This window comes from Bombina bombina, chromosome 3 (assembly GCF_027579735.1).
Source record: "Bombina bombina isolate aBomBom1 chromosome 3, aBomBom1.pri, whole genome shotgun sequence".
Classification (NCBI taxonomy): Eukaryota; Metazoa; Chordata; class Amphibia; order Anura; family Bombinatoridae; genus Bombina; species Bombina bombina.
Genome location: NC_069501.1, coordinates 305,691,147 through 305,709,372, shown reverse-complemented (window position 1 = coordinate 305,709,372; position 18,226 = coordinate 305,691,147). Strand labels below are relative to the sequence as shown.

The window sequence follows — 18,226 nt, the reverse complement described above, 5'->3', positions numbered from 1 at the left end:
TGGAGGGCCTTGCTCAAAAGAGCTTACGAGCTACAGGTAGAAACAATCAGACTATTAAACACCTAGGGGCCGAATTATCAAGCTTGATGCCCCTTGGCTCGCCGGAAACAGAAGTTATGAAGCAGCGGCCTAAAGACCACTGCTCCATAACTTGTCCGCCTGCTCTGAGGCCGCCGACAGAAATCAATCCGATCGAATACGATCGGGTTGATTGACACCCTTTGCTATCAGCCGATTGTCCGCAAATCTGCAGGGGGTGGCATTGCACCAGCAGTTCACAAGAACTGTATGTGGAATGATAAATGGCGACAGCGTATGCCGTCGGCATTTATCGTTGTGCAGCGGACATGATACGCTACATCGTATCATGTCTGCTCTCACTATAATAAATAGGCCCCCTAGTGTTTGTTGTTAATTGTTTAACCCTGTTTGTGCTGTATAAGTGGGTGTATTGCTTCAGATTACTGTGCATTGTGCTGGGAGGAGTCTACCACCAGAGCTAAATAAGTAAATTGATAGTTTTATTGCACATTGCAGGGTCTTCCTCTGTGTTACCTGTTTCTTTCACCATTCAAATTTGCTTTGTTCTTATGATATTCTTTGTTAAAGAGATACCTAGGTTGGTAGCGTGCATGTGCCTGAAGCCCTACATGACAGGAAATAGTGCTGCCATCTAGTGCTCTTGCTAATGTATAATATTGTTGCAAAACTGCTGCCATATAATGCTGTAGCCACGTGCACACTTCTGAGCTTACATCCTTGCTTTTCAACAAAGGATAACAAGCAAAAGAAGAAAAAATGATAATAGAAGTAAATTGGAAAGTTTAAAATTCTATGCTCTGTCTGATTTATGAAAGAATTTGCATTGGTAAATCTTATTTATCTTGAAAAAAATACCAGCAAAGCACCATATTGCTCACCAAATATTATTTCTCTTTAAATCGTAGACGTGCATCTAGAAACTAAGCTTAAATATTCCAAAAGAAAGTGAGTGTCACCCAATCTGTGCACACAAACATCTAGAAAAACAGCACTCAGTCAAATAAAAGAAATAAATGTATTCATTTGACTGAGTGCTGGGTTTTTTTAGACGTTTGTGTGCACAGATTGGGCGACGCTCACTTTTCTTTTTGAATATTTCTTTTATTTATCTCTTAACATTACTTAACATAAAACCGTGATTTTTTTCTTTCATGATTCAAATAGCGCACATCATTTTAAACAATTTTCCAGTTGACTTTTACTATGATCAAATTTGCTTCATTCTCTTGTTATCCTTTGTTAAAGGATCAGCAATGTACTTCTGGGACCTAGCTGAAAACAACAAAAATTCTGGTGTTGACTGTCCCTTTAAATGTAATAATGTACATTTTAAGTAACTATGATATAATTTAATTTAGGTAATAAATACAACCAAGTGAATCATAACACAACTATATCTAATACTTTGCAAAAACAACTCACACAATTCTGGAAAAGTAAATATTTATCAATTCAAATATATTGTTGATTATTATTTAATGGGACGGTAAAATTAATCTTGCATGATTCAGATAGAGAATGTGATTTTAAAAAAAAATGTTCAATTTACTTCTATTATCTAATTTGATTTGTTCCCATAGTATCATTGATTGAATAGAATACCTAGATAGGTTTAGGAGCAGCAATGCACTACTGGGAGCTAGCTGCTGATTGGTGGCTGCACATATCTGCCCTGTCAATGTTTTAAAAGATAGATAATCCCTTAATTACCAATTCCCAAGTTTTGCATAACCAACACACTTATAATTATACACGTTTTACCTCTGTGATTACCTTGTATCTAAGCCTCAGCAGACTGGCCCCTTATTTCAGTTCTTTTGACAGACTTGCATTTTAGCCAATCAGTGCTCCTCTGTAAATTCACGTGCATGAGCTCAATGTTATCTATATGAAACACATGAACTAATGCCCTCTAGTGGTGAAAAACTTTCTAAATGCATTTAGATTAGAGGCGGCATTCAAGGTCTAAGAAATTAGCATATGAACCTCCTAGGTTTAGCTTTCAACTAAGAATACCAAGAGAACAAAGCAAAATTGGTGATAAAAGTAAATTGGAAAGTTGTTTAAAATTACATGCCCTATCTGAATCATGAAAGTTTTTTTTGGCACTCCACTTCTAACTGCAAATTGTATGTTTGGGGACCTGGGAGAAATAAACCTAATGTGAACTGATGGAGATGGGGCAAATCCCATATGCGTTTGTTTCATCATGTTTCATCCTGTATAGAACTATAAGGATTTACATGAGCCTTACTGTGTGTTAACAAAATACAGTGTCAGTTGTGAGCTTTGGCACATGTATTGCACAATTTGCTATTTCAAAATGTGTATTTATAATGGTGACAAAGCATTACAGATGTGTCATAGTAAAATTACTTTAGAATCAGTGGGTAAATGCCCACTATTGTCAGTGGAAGATGGATTTGCCTTTTCTGGGGATGAGCTGTGATCACCTCTCTTTGGGGAACTATGAGGCATCAGTACTCATGTGAACAGTCGCTTAATTAGTATCTCATAGAACCCATTGTAAACCAGACTTAGCTGCTACCACAGGTGGAGAGTTTGGTATTTGTAAACTGTAGATATTTATTTGTTGCCATTCACAGAGACTTATTCATTCAGTACAATGAGTGGTAAGACTGAGTAGGACTATGACATTATTCTGTGCAATATGTATTATGATTATAATACAATATATTGTGTATTGCCAGTTACAACAAGGTGTTTCCTTACTGTGTTTGACATAGAGGATAAAGGTATTAGTATGATTTATGTGATGAAGATGGGGTTGCTTATAGCACATTCAATTTTACTCTGGGATTTGCTATTTTGCAAATAAACAATAATTACAGTGAGGGGAACAATTTGCATTGCATTAGGGAAAACATGATTAAGTATGATGTCATTACTTGTCACAGCAGCTGCCCTGTACTTACTGAAGAGCTACACTTCCAGCTCTGGACTATTACATTCAGTGTGATAGCTGCTCTAGCTGTTGACAGTTGTGTTTAGAAATGCCATGACTTACCTCATTACCTGTGATGCATGAAGATAAACAACAACTGTATGGTGACAACATTTTCTCCTTGATGTAAACTCAAGATGAGGTTGTGTGCTTAGCTATGATTGGATGGGAAATCGTATGACCTTTATAGGGATTGATTTTGCTTTTTAATGACAATAATAATTGTATATGTTATAAATTTGGATCTGATACTCCTATTATAAATTGTACAATTTAATGGCTCATTCAATTAGATATCACCCAGGAGGACTAAAAAGTGGTACTTTATAGTTTGTTAACCTAATTGATGCATCTTCATCACTGGTTAATTTTTAAATATAATTTTTAGTAGCATGATATCTTAAGTTCCTGGCATTTTAATCCAAACCTTAATGTAATCACATGATATCATGCACAATCACCTTTTATGTTAAAAAGTGTGATTAAACTTTGCAGGTGCCTTCAATTCTGGTATTTAGTTTTGATTACAGTCATGAATCTAGGTTAACATTGGGAAAGTATTTTAAGTTCTGTAATGCTTAGATTGCTGCGCTACTAAACATGAGCTCTACCTTATAATGTTGCAAATTACTTTTTTAAATTTTTTTTTTCAACATCAGACATAATCTTCACTTGAGCAATGTACTTCAGATTACTTCCATATCAAATATAAATATATTAGACTTCTACATAAAGCTTTCTACAGCAGCCTGTGCCACTTTAATTTTTCACTAAAACTGTGTTACCAAGTCGCCTGGCCTCTCTACAGCAAGCTTGTGCGACCTGGCCTCTCTACAGTAAGCCCGTGTTAGCTAGCTTCTTTACAGTAAGCCTGTGTTACCTAGCTTCTCTACAGTAATCCTGGGTTACCTAGCTTCTCTACAGTAAGCCTGTGTTACCTAGCTTCTCTACAGTAAGCCTGGGTTACCTAGCTTCTCTACAGTAAGCCTGTGTTACCTAGCTTCTCTACAGTAAGCCTGGGTTACCTAGCTTCTCTACAGTAAGCCTGTGTTACCTAGCTTCTCTACAGTAATCCTGGGTTACCTAGCTTCTCTACAGTAAGCCTGTGTTACCTAGCTTCTCTACCGTAAGCCTGGGTTACCTAGCTTCTCTACAGTAAGCCTGTGTTACCTAGCTTCTCTACAGTAAGCCTGGGTTACCTAACTTCTCTACAGTAAGCCTGTGTTGCCTAGCTTCTCTACAGTAAGCCTGTGTTACCTAGATTATCTACAGTAAGCCTGTGTTACCTAGCTTATCTACAGTACACCTGAGTTACCTAGCTTCTCTACAGTACACCTGAGCTACCTAGCTTCTCTACAGTAAGCATGTGTTTCCTAGATTTTCTACAGTAAGCCTGTGTTACCTTACTTCTCTACAGTACACCTGAGTTACCTAGCTTCTCTACAGTACGCCTGTGTTACCTAGTTTCTCTACAACAAGCCTGTGTTACCTAGCTTATCTACAGTAAGCTTGGGTTACCTAGCTTCGCTACATTAAGCCTATGCTACCTAGCTTCTCTACAGTACGCCTGTGTTACCTAGATTTTCTACAGCAAGCTTATGTTACCTAGCTTCTCTACAGTAAGTCTGTGTTACCTAGCTTCTCTACAGTAATCCTGAGTTACCTAGCTTCTCCACAGTAAGCCTGAGTTACCTAGCTTCTCTACAGTAAGCTTGTGTGACCTAATTTCTCTACAACAAGCCTCTGTTACATAGCTTCTCTACAGTAAGCCTGTGTTACCTAGCTTCTCTATAGTAAGTCTGTGTTACCTAGCTTCTCTACAGTAAGCCTGTGTTACCTAGCTTCTCTACAACAAGCCTGTGTTACCTAGCTTCTCTACAGTAAGCTTGGGTTACCTAGCTTCGCTACATTAAGCCTATGCTACCTAGCTTCTCTACAGTACGCCTGTGTTACCTAGATTTTCTACAGCAAGTTTGTGTTACCTAGCTTCTCTACAGTAAGCCTGAGTTACCTAGCTTCTCCACAGTAAGCCTGTGTTACCTAGTTTCTCTAAAACAAGCCTCTGTTACATAGCTTCTCTATAGTAAGCCTGTGTTACCTAGCTTCTCTACAGTAAGCCTGTGTTACCTAGATTTTCTACAGTAAGCCTGTGTTACCTAGCTTCTCTACAGTAAACCTGTGTTACCTAGCTTCTCTACAGTAAGCCTGTGTTACCTAGCTTCTCTACAGTAAGCCTGTGTTACCTAGCTTCTCTACAGTAAACCTGTGTTACCTAGCTTTTCTACAGTAAGCCTGTGTTACCTAGCTTCTCTACAGTAAGCCTGGGTTATCTAGATTCTCTACAGTAAGCCTGTGTTACCTAGCTTATCTGCAGTACGCCTGAGTTACCTAGCTTCTCCACAGTAAGCCTGAGTTACCTAGCTTCTCTACAGTAAGCCTGTGTTACCTAGCTTCTCTACAACAAACCTGTATTACCTAGCTTCTCTACAGTAAGCCTGGGTTACCTAGCTTCTCTACAGTAAGCCTGTGTTACCTAGCTTCTCTACAGTAAGCCTGTGTTACCTAGCTTCTCTACAGTAAGCCTGTGTTACCTAGCTTCTCTACAGTAAGCCTGTGTTACCTAGCTTCTCTACAGTAAACCTGTGTTACCTAGCTTTTCTACAGGAAGCCTGTGTTACCTAGCTTCTCTACAGTAAGCCTGGGTTATCTAGATTCTCTACAGTAAGCCTGTGTTACCTAGCTTATCTGCAGTACGCCTGAGTTACCTAGCTTCTCCACAGTAAGCCTGAGTTACCTAGCTTCTCTACAGTAAGCCTGTGTTACCTAGCTTCTCTACAACAAACCTGTATTACCTAGCTTCTCTACAGTAAGCCTGGGTTACCTAGCTTCTCTACAGTAAGCCTGGGTTACCTAGTTTATCTACAGTAAGCCTGTGTTACCTAGCTTCTCTACAGTAAGCCCGTGTTACCTAGCTCATGTACAGTAAGCCTATGTTACCTAGCTTCTCTACAACAAACCTGTATTACCTAGCTTCTCTACAGTAAGCCTGGGTTACCTAGTTTCTCTACAGTAAGCCTGTGTTACCTAGCTTCTCTACAGTAAGCCTGTGTTACCTAGCTTCTCTACAGTAAGCCTGTGTTACCTAGCTTCTCTACAGTAAACCTGTGTTACCTAGCTTTTCTACAGTAAGCCCGTGTTACCTAGCTCATGTACAGTAAGCCTATGTTACCTAGCTTCTCTACAACAAACCTGTATTACCTAGCTTCTCTACAGTAAGCCTGGGTTACCTAGTTTCTCTACAGTAAGCCTGTGTTTCCTAGCTTCTCTACAGTAAGCCTGTGTTACCTAGCTTCTCTACAGTAAGCCTGTGTTACCTAGCTTCTCTACAGTAAGCATGTGTTACCTAGCTTCTCTACAGTAAGCCTGTGTTACCTAGCTTCTCTAGAGTAAGTCTGTTACCTAGCTTCTCTACAGTAAGTCTGTGTTACCTTGCTTCTCTACAACAAGCCTGTGTTACCTTGCTTCTCTACAACAAGCCTGTGTTACCTAGCTTCTCTACAACAAGCCTGTGTTACCTAGCTTCTCTACAGTAAGTCTGTGTTACCTAGCTTCTCTACAACAAGCCTGTGTTACCTAGCTTCTCTACAGTAAGCCTGTGTTACCTAGCTTCTCTACAGTAAGCCTGTGTTACCTAGCTTCTCTACAGTAAACCTGTGTTACCTAGCTTTTCTACAGGAAGCCCGTGTTACCTAGCTCATCTACAGTAAGCCTGTGTTACCTAGCTTCTCTACAACAAACCTGTGTTACCTAGCTTCTCTACAGTAAGCCTGGGTTACCTAGCTTCTCTACAGTAAGCCTGGGTTACCTAGCTTCTCTACAGTAAGCCTGTGTTACCTAGCTTCTCTACAGTAAGCCTGTGTTACCTAGCTTCTCTACAGTAAACCTGTGTTACCTAGCTTTTCTACAGTAACCCTGTGTTACCTAGCTTCTCTACAGTAAGCCTGGGTTATCTAGATTCTCTACAGTAAGCCTGTGTGACCTAGCTTATCTGCAGTACGCCTGAGTTACCTAGCTTCTCCACAGTAAGCCTGAGTTACCTAGCTTCTCTACAGTAAGCCTGAGTTACCTAGCTTCTCTACAACAAACCTGTATTTCCTAGCTTCTCTACAGTAAGCCTGGGTGACCTAGCTTCTCTACAGTAAGCCTGTGTTACCTAGCTTCTCTACAGTAAGCCTGGGTTACCTAGCTTCTCTACAGTAAGCCTGTGTTACCTAGCTTCTCTACAGTAAACCTGTGTTACCTAGCTTTTCTACAGTAACCCTGTGTTACCTAGCTTCTCTACAGTAAGCCTGTGTTACCTAGCTTCTCTACAGTAAGCCTGTGTTACCTAGCTTCTCTACAGTAAACCTGTGTTACCTAGCTTCTCTACAACAAGCCTGTGTTACCTAGCTTCTCTACAACAAGCCTGTGTTACCTAGCTTCTCTACAGTAAGCCTGTGTTACCTAGCGTCTCTACAGTAAGTCTGTGTTACCTAGCTTCTCTACAATAAGTCTGTGTTACCTAGCTTCTCTACAGTAAGCCTGGGTTACCTAGCTTCTCTACAGTAAGTCTGGGTTACCTAGCTTCTCTACAACAAGCCTGTGTTACCTAGCTTCTCTACAACAAGCCTGTGTTACCTAGCTTCTCTACAGTAAGCCTGTGTTACCTAGCTTCTCTACAGTAAGCCTGTGTTACCTAGCTTCTCTACAGTAAGTCTGTGTTACCTAGCTTCTCTACAGTAAACCTGTGTTACCTAGTTTTCTACAGGAAGCCTGTGTTACCTAGCTTTTCTACAGTAAGCCCGTGTTACCTAGCTCATCTACAGTAAGCCTATGTTACCTAGCTTCTCTACAACAAACCTGTATTACCTAGCTTCTCTACAGTAAGCCTGGGTTACCTAGCTTCTCTACAGTAAGCCTGGGTTACCTAGTTTCTCTACAGTAAGCCTGTGTTACCTAGCTTCTCTACAGTAAGCCTGTGTTACCTAGCTTCTCTACAGTAAGCCTGTGTTACCTAGCTTCTCTACAACAAACCTGTGTTACCTAGCTTCTCTACAGTAAGCTTGGGTTACCTAGCTTCGCTACATTAAGCCTATGCTACCTAGCTTCTCTACAGTAAACCTGTGTTATCTAGCTTTTCTACAGGAAGCCCGTGTTACCTAGCTTTTCTACAGTAAGCCCGTGTTACCTAGCTCATCTACAGTAAGCCTATGTTACCTAGCTTCTCTACAACAAACCTGTATTACCTAGCTTCTCTACAGTAAGCCTGGGTTACCTAGTTTCTCTACAGTAAGCCTGTGTTACCTAGCTTCTCTACAACAAGCCTGTGTTACCTAGCTTCTCTACAGAAAGCTTGGGTTACCTAGCTTCGCTACATTAAGCCTATGCTACCTAGCTTCTCTACAGTACGCCTGTGTTACCTAGATTTTCTACAGCAAGCTTGTGTTACCTAGCTTCTCTACAGTAAGCCTGAGTTACCTAGCTTCTCCACAGTAAGCCTGTGTTACCTAGTTTCTCTAAAACAAGCCTCTGTTACATAGCTTCTCTACAACAAGCCTGTGTTACCTAGCTTCTCTACAGTAAGCCTGTGTTACCTAGATTTTCTACAGTAAGCCTGTGTTACCTAGCTTCTCTACAGTAAACCTGTGTTACCTAGCTTCTCTACAGTAAGCCTGTGTTACCTAGCTTCTCTACAGTAAGCCTGTGTTACCTAGCTTCTCTACAGTAAGCCTGTGTTACCTAGCTTCTCTACAGCAAGCATGTGTTACCTAGCTTATCTACAGTAAGTCTGTGTTACCTAGCTTCTCTACAGTAAGTCTGTGTTACCTTGCTTCTCTACAACAAGCCTGTGTTACCTAGCTTCTCTACAACAAGCCTGTGTTACCTAGCTTCTCTACAGTAAGTCTGTGTTACCTAGCTTCTCTACAACAAGCCTGTGTTACCTAGCTTCTCTACAGTAAGCCTGTGTTACCTAGCTTCTCTACAGTAAGCCTGTGTTACCTAGCTTCTCTACAGTAAACCTGTGTTACCTAGCTTTTCTACAGGAAGCCCGTGTTACCTAGCTTTTCTACAGTAAGCCCGTGTTACCTAGCTCATCTACAGTAAGCCTATGTTACCTAGCTTCTCTACAACAAACCTGTATTACCTAGCTTCTCTACAGTAAGCCTGGGTTACCTAGCTTCTCTACAGTAAGCCTGTGTTACCTAGCTTCTCTACAGTAAGCCTGTGTTACCTAGCTTCTCTACAGTAAACCTGTGTTACCTAGCTTTTCTACAGTAACCCTGTGTTACCTAGCTTCTCTGCAGTAAGCCTGGGTTATCTAGATTCTCTACAGTAAGCCTGTGTTACCTAGCTTATCTGCAGTGCGCCTGAGTTACCTAGCTTCTCCACAGTAAGCCTGAGTTACCTAGCTTCTCCACAGTAAGCCTGAGTTACCTAGCTTCTCTACAGTAAGCCTGAGTTACCTAGCTTCTCTACAACAAACCTGTATTACCTAGCTTCTCTACAGTAAGCCTGGGTTACCTAGCTTCTCTACAGTAAGCCTGTGTTACCTAGCTTCTCTACAGTAAGCCTGTGTTACCTAGCTTCTCTACAGTAAGCCTGTGTTACCTAGCTTCTCTACAGTAAACCTGTGTTACCTAGCTTCTCTACAACAAGCCTGTGTTACCTAGCTTCTCTACAACAAACCTGTGTTACCTAGCTTCTCTACAGTAAGCCTGTGTTACCTAGCGTCTCTACAGTAAGTCTGTGTTACCTAGCTTCTCTACAGTAAGCCCGTGTTACCTAGCGTCTCTACAGTAAGTCTGTGTTACCTAGCTTCTCTACAGTAAGTCTGTGTTACCTAGCTTCTCTACAGTAAGCCCGTGTTACCTAGCTTTTCTACAGTAAGCCCGTGTTACCTAGCTCATCTACAGTAAGCCTATGTTACCTAGCTTCTCTACAACAAACCTGTATTACCTAGCTTCTCTACAGTAAGCCTGGGTTACCTAGCTTCTCTACAGTAAGCCTGTGTTACCTAGCTTCTCTACAGTAAGCCTGTGTTACCTAGCTTCTCTACAGTAAGCCTGTGTTACCTAGCTTCTCTACAGTAAACCTGTGTTACCTAGCTTTTCTACAGTAACCCTGTGTTACCTAGCTTCTCTACAGTAAGCCTGGGTTATCTAGATTCTCTACAGTAAGCCTGTGTTACCTAGCTTATCTGCAGTACGCCTGAGTTACCTAGCTTCTCCACAGTAAGCCTGAGTTACCTAGCTTCTCCACAGTAAGCCTGAGTTACCTAGCTTCTCTACAGTAAGCCTGAGTTACCTAGCTTCTCTACAACAAACCTGTATTACCTAGCTTCTCTACAGTAAGCCTGGGTTACCTAGCTTCTCTACAGTAAGCCTGTGTTACCTAGCTTCTCTACAGTAAGCCTGTGTTACCTAGCTTCTCTACAGTAAGCCTGTGTTACCTAGCTTCTCTACAGTAAACCTGTGTTACCTAGCTTCTCTACAACAAGCCTGTGTTACCTAGCTTCTCTACAACAAACCTGTGTTACCTAGCTTCTCTACAGTAAGCCTGTGTTACCTAGCGTCTCTACAGTAAGTCTGTGTTACCTAGCTTCTCTACAGTAAGTCTGTGTTACCTAGCTTCTCTACAGTAAGCCTGGGTTACCTAGCTTCTCTACAGTAAGTCTGTGTTACCTAGCGTCTCTACAACAAGCCTGTGTTACCTAGCTTCTCTACAACAAGCCTGTGTTACCTAGCTTCTCTACAACAAGTCTGTGTTACCTAGCTTCTCTACAGTAAGCCTGTGTTACCTAGCTTCTCTACAGTAAGTCTGTGTTACCTAGCTTCTCTACAGTAAGCCTGGGTTACCTAGCTTCTCTACAGTAAGTCTGTGTTACCTAGCTTCTCTACAGTAAGTCTGTGTTACCTAGCTTCTCTACAGTAATCCTGTGTTACCTAGCTTCTCTACAGTAATCCTGGGTTACCTAGCTTCTCTAAAGTAAGCCTGGGTTACCTAGATTCTCTACAGTAAGCCTGGGTTACCTAGATTCTCTACAGTAAGCCTGTATTACCTAGCTTCTCTACAGTAAGCCTGTATTACCTAGCTTCTCTACAGTAAGCCTGGGTTACCTAGCTTCTCTACAGTAAGCCTGGGTTACCTAGCTTCTCTACAGTAAGCCTGTATTACCTAGCTTCTCTACATTAAGCCTGTATTACTTACCTTCTCTACAGTAAGCCTGGGTTACCTAGCTTCTCTTCAGTAAGCCTGTGTTACCTAGCATCTCTACAGTAAGCCTGTGTTACCTAGCTTCTCTACAGTAAGTCTGTTTTACCTAGATTCTCTACAGTAAACCTTTGTTACCTAGCTTCTCTACAGTAAGCCTGTGTTACCTAGCTTCTCTACAGTAAGCCTGTGTTACCTAGCTTCTCTACAGTAAGCCTGTGTTACCTAGCTTCTCTACAGTAAGCTTAGGTTACCTAGCTTCGCTACATTAAGCCTATGCTACCTAGCTTCTCTACAGTACTCCTGTGTTACCTAGATTTTCTACAGCAAGCTTGTGTTACCTAGCTTCTCTACAGTAAGTCTGTGTTACCTAGCTTCTCTACAGTAAGCCTGTGTTACCTAGCTTCTCTACAGTAAGTCTGTGTTGCCTAGCTTCTCTACAGTAAGTCTGTTTTACCTAGATTCTCTACAGTAAACCTGTGTTTCTCTTGTTAAGTGTATCCAGTCCACGGATCATCCATTACTTATGGGATATTAACTCCTCCCCAACAGGAAATGCAAGAGGATTCACCCAGCAGAGCTGCTATATAGCTCCTCCCCTAAATGCCATTACCAGTCATTCTCTTGCACCCAACAAATAGATAGGATGTGTGAGAGGACTGTGGTGATTATACTTAGTTTCATACCTTCAATCAAAAGTTTGTTATTTTATAATAGCACCGGAGTGTGTTATTCCTTCTCTGGTAGAATTTGAAGAAGAATCTACCTGAGTTTTTCTATGATTTTAGCCGGAGTAGTTAAGATCATATTGCTGTTTCTCGGCCATCTGAGGAGAGGTAAACTTCAGATCAGGGGACAGCGGGCAGATTAATCTGCAAAAAGGTATGTAGCAGCTTATTATTTTCTGACAATGGAATTGATGAGAAAATTCTGCCATACCGATATAATGTAAACTCAGCCTTAAATGCAGTAGCAGCAACTGGTATCAGGCTGTCATGTATGTATATTTTACACTTCAGTATTCTGGGGAATGGCACTTCACTGGAATTATACTGTATGCATAAAACTTTAGCCTAATTTGCAGGGACTAGCAACAGGCTTTTTAATAACACTCAATTTATTAATGTTAAACGTTTTTTGCTGGCATGTAAAATCGTTTAATTTTCTGAGGTACTGGGTGAAAAAATGTTTTGGGCACTATTTTTTTCCACTTGGCAGTCGTTTTATTTAATTTATGACAGTTTACTGATCTCTCTCACTGTTATGTGTGAGGGGGAGGGGCCTTTTTTGGTGCTTTTGCTACGCATCAAAAAATTCAGTCAGAAGTTTATTGTCTTCCCTGCATGATCCGGTTCATCTCTACAGAACTCAGGGGTCTTCAAAACTTGTTTTGAGGGAGGTAATCACTCACAGCAGAGCTGTGAGATTGTAGTTGACTGTGATAAAAAAACGTTTTTCTTCTGTTATGTGTGATCAGTCCACGGGTCATCATTACTTCTGGGATATAACTCCTCCCCAACAGGAAATGCAAGAGGATTCACCCAGCAGAGCTGCATATAGCTCCTCCCCTCTACGTCAGTCCCAGTCATTCTCTTGCACCCAACGACTAGATAGGATGTGTGAGAGGACTATGGTGATTATACTTAGTTTTTATGACTTCAATCAAAAGTTTGTTATTTTACAATAGCACCGGAGCGTGTTATTACTTCTCTGGCAGAGTTTGAAGAAGAATCTACCAGAGTTTTTTACTATGATTTTAACCGGAGTCGTTAAGATCATATTGCTGTTCTCGGCCATCTGAGGGAGGTAAAAGCTTCAGATCAGGGGACAGCGGGCAGTTGAATCTGCATTGAGGTATGTAGCAGTTTTTATTTTCTGAATGGAATTGATGAGAAAATCCTGCCATACCGTTATAATGACATGTATGTATACACTTCAGTATTCTGGGGATGGTATTTCACCGGAACTACTCTGTTAAAGGTCTCTAATCCTTTTAATAAGTATTTATCATGTTAAACGTTTTTGCTGGAATGTAGAATCGTTTACATTGCTGAGGTACTGAGTGAATAAATATTTGGGCATTAATTTCCACTTGGCAGTTGTTTGCTTTTATTTGTGACAGTTTCGTTTCTCTTCACTGCTGTGTATGAGAGGGAGGGGCCGTTTTTGGCGCTCTTTGCTACGCATCAAAAATTTCCAGTCAGCTACTCTTATATTTCCTGCATGATCCGGTTCATCTCTGACAGATCTCAGGGGGTCTTCAAACTTCTTTGGAGGGAGGTATATTCTCTCAGCAGAGCTGTGAGAATTTCATATTGACTGTGAATAAAAACGTTGCTCTGTAATTTTTATGTCAAATTTAATTATTGTTATTTTACTAATGGGAACAAACCTTTGCTAAAAGTTGTGTTGTTTTAAAGTTTGATGCTATAACTGTTTTTCAGTTCATTATCTCAACTGTCATTTAATCGTTTAGTACCTCTTTGAGGCACAGTACGTTTTTGCTAAAAAAGATTATAACCAGGTTGCTAGTTATTGCTAGTGTGTTAAACATGTCTGACTCAGAGGAAGATATCTGTGTCATTTGTTCCAATGCCAAGGTGGAGCCCAATAGAAATTTATGTACTAACTGTATTGATGCTACTTTAAATAAAAGTCAATCTGTACAATGTGAACAAATTTCACCAAACTGCGAGGGGAGAGTTATGCCGACTAACTCGCCTCACGCGGCAGTACCTGCATCTCCCGCCCGGGAGGTGCGTGATATTTTGGCGCCTAATACATCTGGGCGGCCATTACAGATAACATTACATGATATGGCTACTGTTATGACTGAAGTTTTGTCTAAATTACCAGAACTAAGAGGCAAGCGTGATCACTCTGGGGTGAGAACAGAGTGCGCTGACAATACTAGGGCCATGTCTGATACTGCGTCACAGCTTGCAGAGCATGAGGACGGAGAGCTTCATTCTGTGGGTGACGGTTCTGATCCAAACAGATTGGATTCAGATATTTCAAATTTTAAATTTAAATTGGAGAACCTCCGTGTATTACTAGGGGAGGTCTTAGCAGCTCTCAATGATTGTAACACCGTTGCAATACCAGAGAAACTGTGCAGGTTGGATAAATACTTTGCGGTACCGGCGAGTACTGACGTTTTTCCTATACCTAAGAGATTAACTGAAATTGTTACTAAGGAGTGGGATAGACCCGGTGTGCCGTTCTCACCCCCTCCAATATTTAGAAAGATGTTTCCAATAGACGCCACCACTCGGGACTTATGGCAAACGGTCCCTAAGGTGGAGGGAGCAGTTTCTACTTTAGCTAAGCGTACCACTATCCCGGTGGAGGATAGCTGTGCTTTCTCAGATCCAATGGATAAAAAATTAGAGGGTTACCTTAAGAAAATGTTTGTTCAACAAGGTTTTATATTGCAACCCCTTGCATGTATCGCGCCGATTACGGCTGCGGCAGCATTTTGGATTGAGTCTCTGGAAGAGAACCTTAGTTCATCTACGCTAGACGACATTATGGACAGGCTTAGAGTCCTTAAACTAGCTAATTCATTCATTTCGGAGGCCGTAGTACATTTAACCAAACTTACGGCTAAGAACTCAGGATTCGCCATACAGGCACGTAGGGCGCTGTGGCTAAAATCCTGGTCAGCTGATGTTACTTCTAAGTCCAAATTACTTAATATACCTTTCAAGGGGCAGTCTTTATTTGGGCCCGGTTTGAAAGAAATTATCGCTGACATTACAGGAGGTAAGGGCCACGCCCTACCTCAAGACAAAGCCAAAGCTAAGGCTAGACAGTCTAATTTTCGTCCCTTTCGGAATTTCAAAACAGGAGCAGCATCAACCTCCACTGCACCAAAACAGGAAGGAGCTGTTGCTCGTTACAGGCAAGGCTGGAAGCCTAACCAGTCCTGGAACAAGGGCAAACAGGCCAGGAAACCTGCTGCCGCCCCAAAGACAGCATGAACCGAGAGCCCCCGATCCGGGACCGGATCTAGTGGGGGGCAGACTTTCTCTCTTCGCCCAGGCCTGGGCAAGAGATGTTCAGGATCCCTGGGCACTAGAGATCATATCTCAGGGATACCTTCTAGACTTCAAATTATCTCCCCCAAGAGGGAGATTTCATCTGTCAAGGTTGTCAACAAACCAGATAAAGAAAGAAGCGTTTCTACGCTGTGTACAAGATCTGTTATTAATGGGAGTGATCCATCCGGTTCCGCGGTCGGAACAAGGACAAGGGTTCTACTCAAACCTGTTTGTGGTTCCCAAAAAAGAGGGAACTTTCAGGCCAATCTTAGATTTAAAGATTCTAAACAAATTCCTAAGAGTTCCATCGTTCAAAATGGAAACTATTCGGACAATCTTACCCATGATCCAAAAGGGTCAGTACATGACCACAGTGGATTTAAAAGATGCTTACCTTCACATACCGATTCACAAAGATCATCACCGGTATCTACGGTTTGCCTTCCTAGACAGGCACTACCAGTTTGTAGCTCTTCCATTCGGATTGGCTACGGCCCCAAGAATCTTCACAAAGGTTCTGGGTGCCCTTCTGGCGGTACTAAGACCGCGAGGGATTTCGGTAGCTCCGTACCTAGACGACATTCTAATACAAGCTTCAAGCTTTCAAACTGCCAAGTCTCATACAGAGTTAGTTCTGGCATTTCTAAGGTCGCATGGATGGAAAGTGAACGAAAAGAAGAGTTCTCTTTTTCCTCTCACAAGAGTTCCATTCTTGGGGACTCTTATAGATTCTGTAGAAATGAAGATTTACCTGACAGAAGACAGGTTAACAAAGCTTCAAGATGCATGCCGTGTCCTTCATTCCATTCAACACCCGTCAGTAGCTCAATGCATGGAGGTGATCGGCTTAATGGTAGCGGCAATGGACATAGTACCTTTTGCACGCCTACACCTCAGACCGCTGCAATTGTGCATGCTAAGTCAGTGGAATGGGGATTACTCAGATTTGTCCCCTACTCTGAATCTGAATCAAGAGACCAGAAATTCTCTTCTATGGTGGCTTTATCGGCCACACCTGTCCAGGGGGATGCCATTCAGCAGGCCAGACTGGACAATTGTAACAACAGACGCCAGCCTACTAGGTTGGGGCGCTGTCTGGAATTCTCTGAAGGCTCAGGGATTATGGAATCAGGAGGAGAGTCTCCTTCCAATAAACATTCTGGAATTGAGAGCAGTTCTCAATGCCCTTCTGGCTTGGCCCCAATTAACAACTCGGGGGTTCATCAGGTTTCAGTCGGACAATATCACGACTGTAGCTTACATCAACCATCAGGGAGGGACAAGAAGCTCCCTAGCAATGATGGAAGTATCAAAGATAATTCGCTGGGCAGAGTCTCACTCTTGCCACCTGTCAGCAATCCACATCCCGGGAGTGGAGAACTGGGAGGCGGATTTCTTGAGTCGCCAGACTTTTCATCCGGGAGAGTGGGAACTTCATCCGGAGGTCTTTGCCCAAATACTTCGACGTTGGGGCAAACCAGAGATAGATCTCATGGCGTCTCGCCAGAACGCCAAACTTCCTCACTACGGGTCCAGATCCAGGGATCCGGGAGCGGTTCTGATAGATGCTTTGACAGCACCTTGGAACTTCGGGATGGCTTATGTGTTTCCACCCTTCCCGCTGCTTCCTCGATTGATTGCCAAAATCAAACAGGAGAGAGCATCAGTGATTCTAATAGCGCCTGCATGGCCACGCAGGACTTGGTATGCAGATCTAGTGGACATGTCATCCTGTCCGCCTTGGTCTCTACCTCTAAGACAGGACCTTCTGATACAGGGTCCATTCAAACATCAAAATCTAACTTCTCTGAAACTGACTGCTTGGAAATTGAACGCTTGATTTTATCAAAACGTGGTTTTTCTGAGTCGGTTATTGATACCCTGATACAGGCTAGGAAGCCTGTTACCAGAAAGATTTACCATAAAATATGGCGTAAATACCTATACTGGTGCGAATCCAAACGTTACTCCTGGAGTAAGGTTAGGATCCCTAGGATATTGTCCTTTCTACAAGAAGGTTTAGAAAAGGGTTTATCAGCTAGTTCATTAAAGGGACAGATTTCAGCTCTGTCCATCTTGTTACACAGGCGTCTGTCAGAAAATCCAGACGTCCAGGCCTTTTGTCAGGCTTTAACTAGGATCAAGCCTGTGTTTAAAGCTGTTGCTCCGCCATGGAGTTTAAACTTAGTTCTTAACGTTTTACAGGGTGTTCCGTTTGAACCCCTTCATTCCATTGATATAAAATTGTTATCTTGGAAAGTTCTATTTTTAATGGCTATTTCCTCGGCTCGAAGAGTCTCTGAGTTATCAGCCCTACATTGTGATTCTCCTTATCTGATCTTTCACTCAGACAAGGTAGTTCTACGTACTAAACCTGGGTTCTTACCTAAGGTAGTCACTAACAGGAACATCAATCAAGAGATTGTTGTTCCATCCTTGTGTCCAAATCCTTCTTCAAAGAAGGAACGTCTTCTACACAATCTGGATGTAGTTCGTGCCCTCAAGTTCTACTTGCAGGCAACTAAAGATTTTCGCCAAACTTCTTCCCTGTTTGTCGTTTATTCTGGACAGAGGAGAGGTCAAAAAGCTTCTGCTACCTCTCTCTCTTTTTGGCTTCGTAGCATAATACGTTTAGCCTATGAGACTGCTGTACAGCAGCCTCCTGAAAGAATTACAGCTCACTCCACTAGAGCTGTGGCTTCCACTTGGGCCTTTAAGAATGAGGCCTCTGTTGAACAGATTTGCAAGGCTGCAACTTGGTCTTCGCTTCATACTTTTTCCAAATTTTACAAATTTGACACTTTTGCTTCTTCGGAGGCTATTTTTGGGAGAAAGGTTCTTCAGGCAGTGGTTCCTTCTGTATAATGAGCCTGCCTATCCCTCCCGTCATCCGTGTACTTTTGCTTTGGTATTGGTATCCCAGAAG

The 18,226-nt window shown here is 42.0% G+C and overlaps 1 protein-coding gene and 1 long non-coding RNA gene across 6 annotated transcripts in view; one reads left to right on the top strand and one right to left on the bottom strand.

Moving 5' to 3' along the window:
• SH3KBP1 (SH3 domain containing kinase binding protein 1) overlaps positions 1-18,226 on the top strand; it is a 950,191-nt gene that overhangs the window by 811,273 nt on the left and 120,692 nt on the right. The window lies entirely within an intron of this gene.
• Positions 1-18,226, bottom strand: part of LOC128653231 (uncharacterized) — a 155,770-nt gene that overhangs the window by 72,960 nt on the left and 64,584 nt on the right. The window lies entirely within an intron of this gene.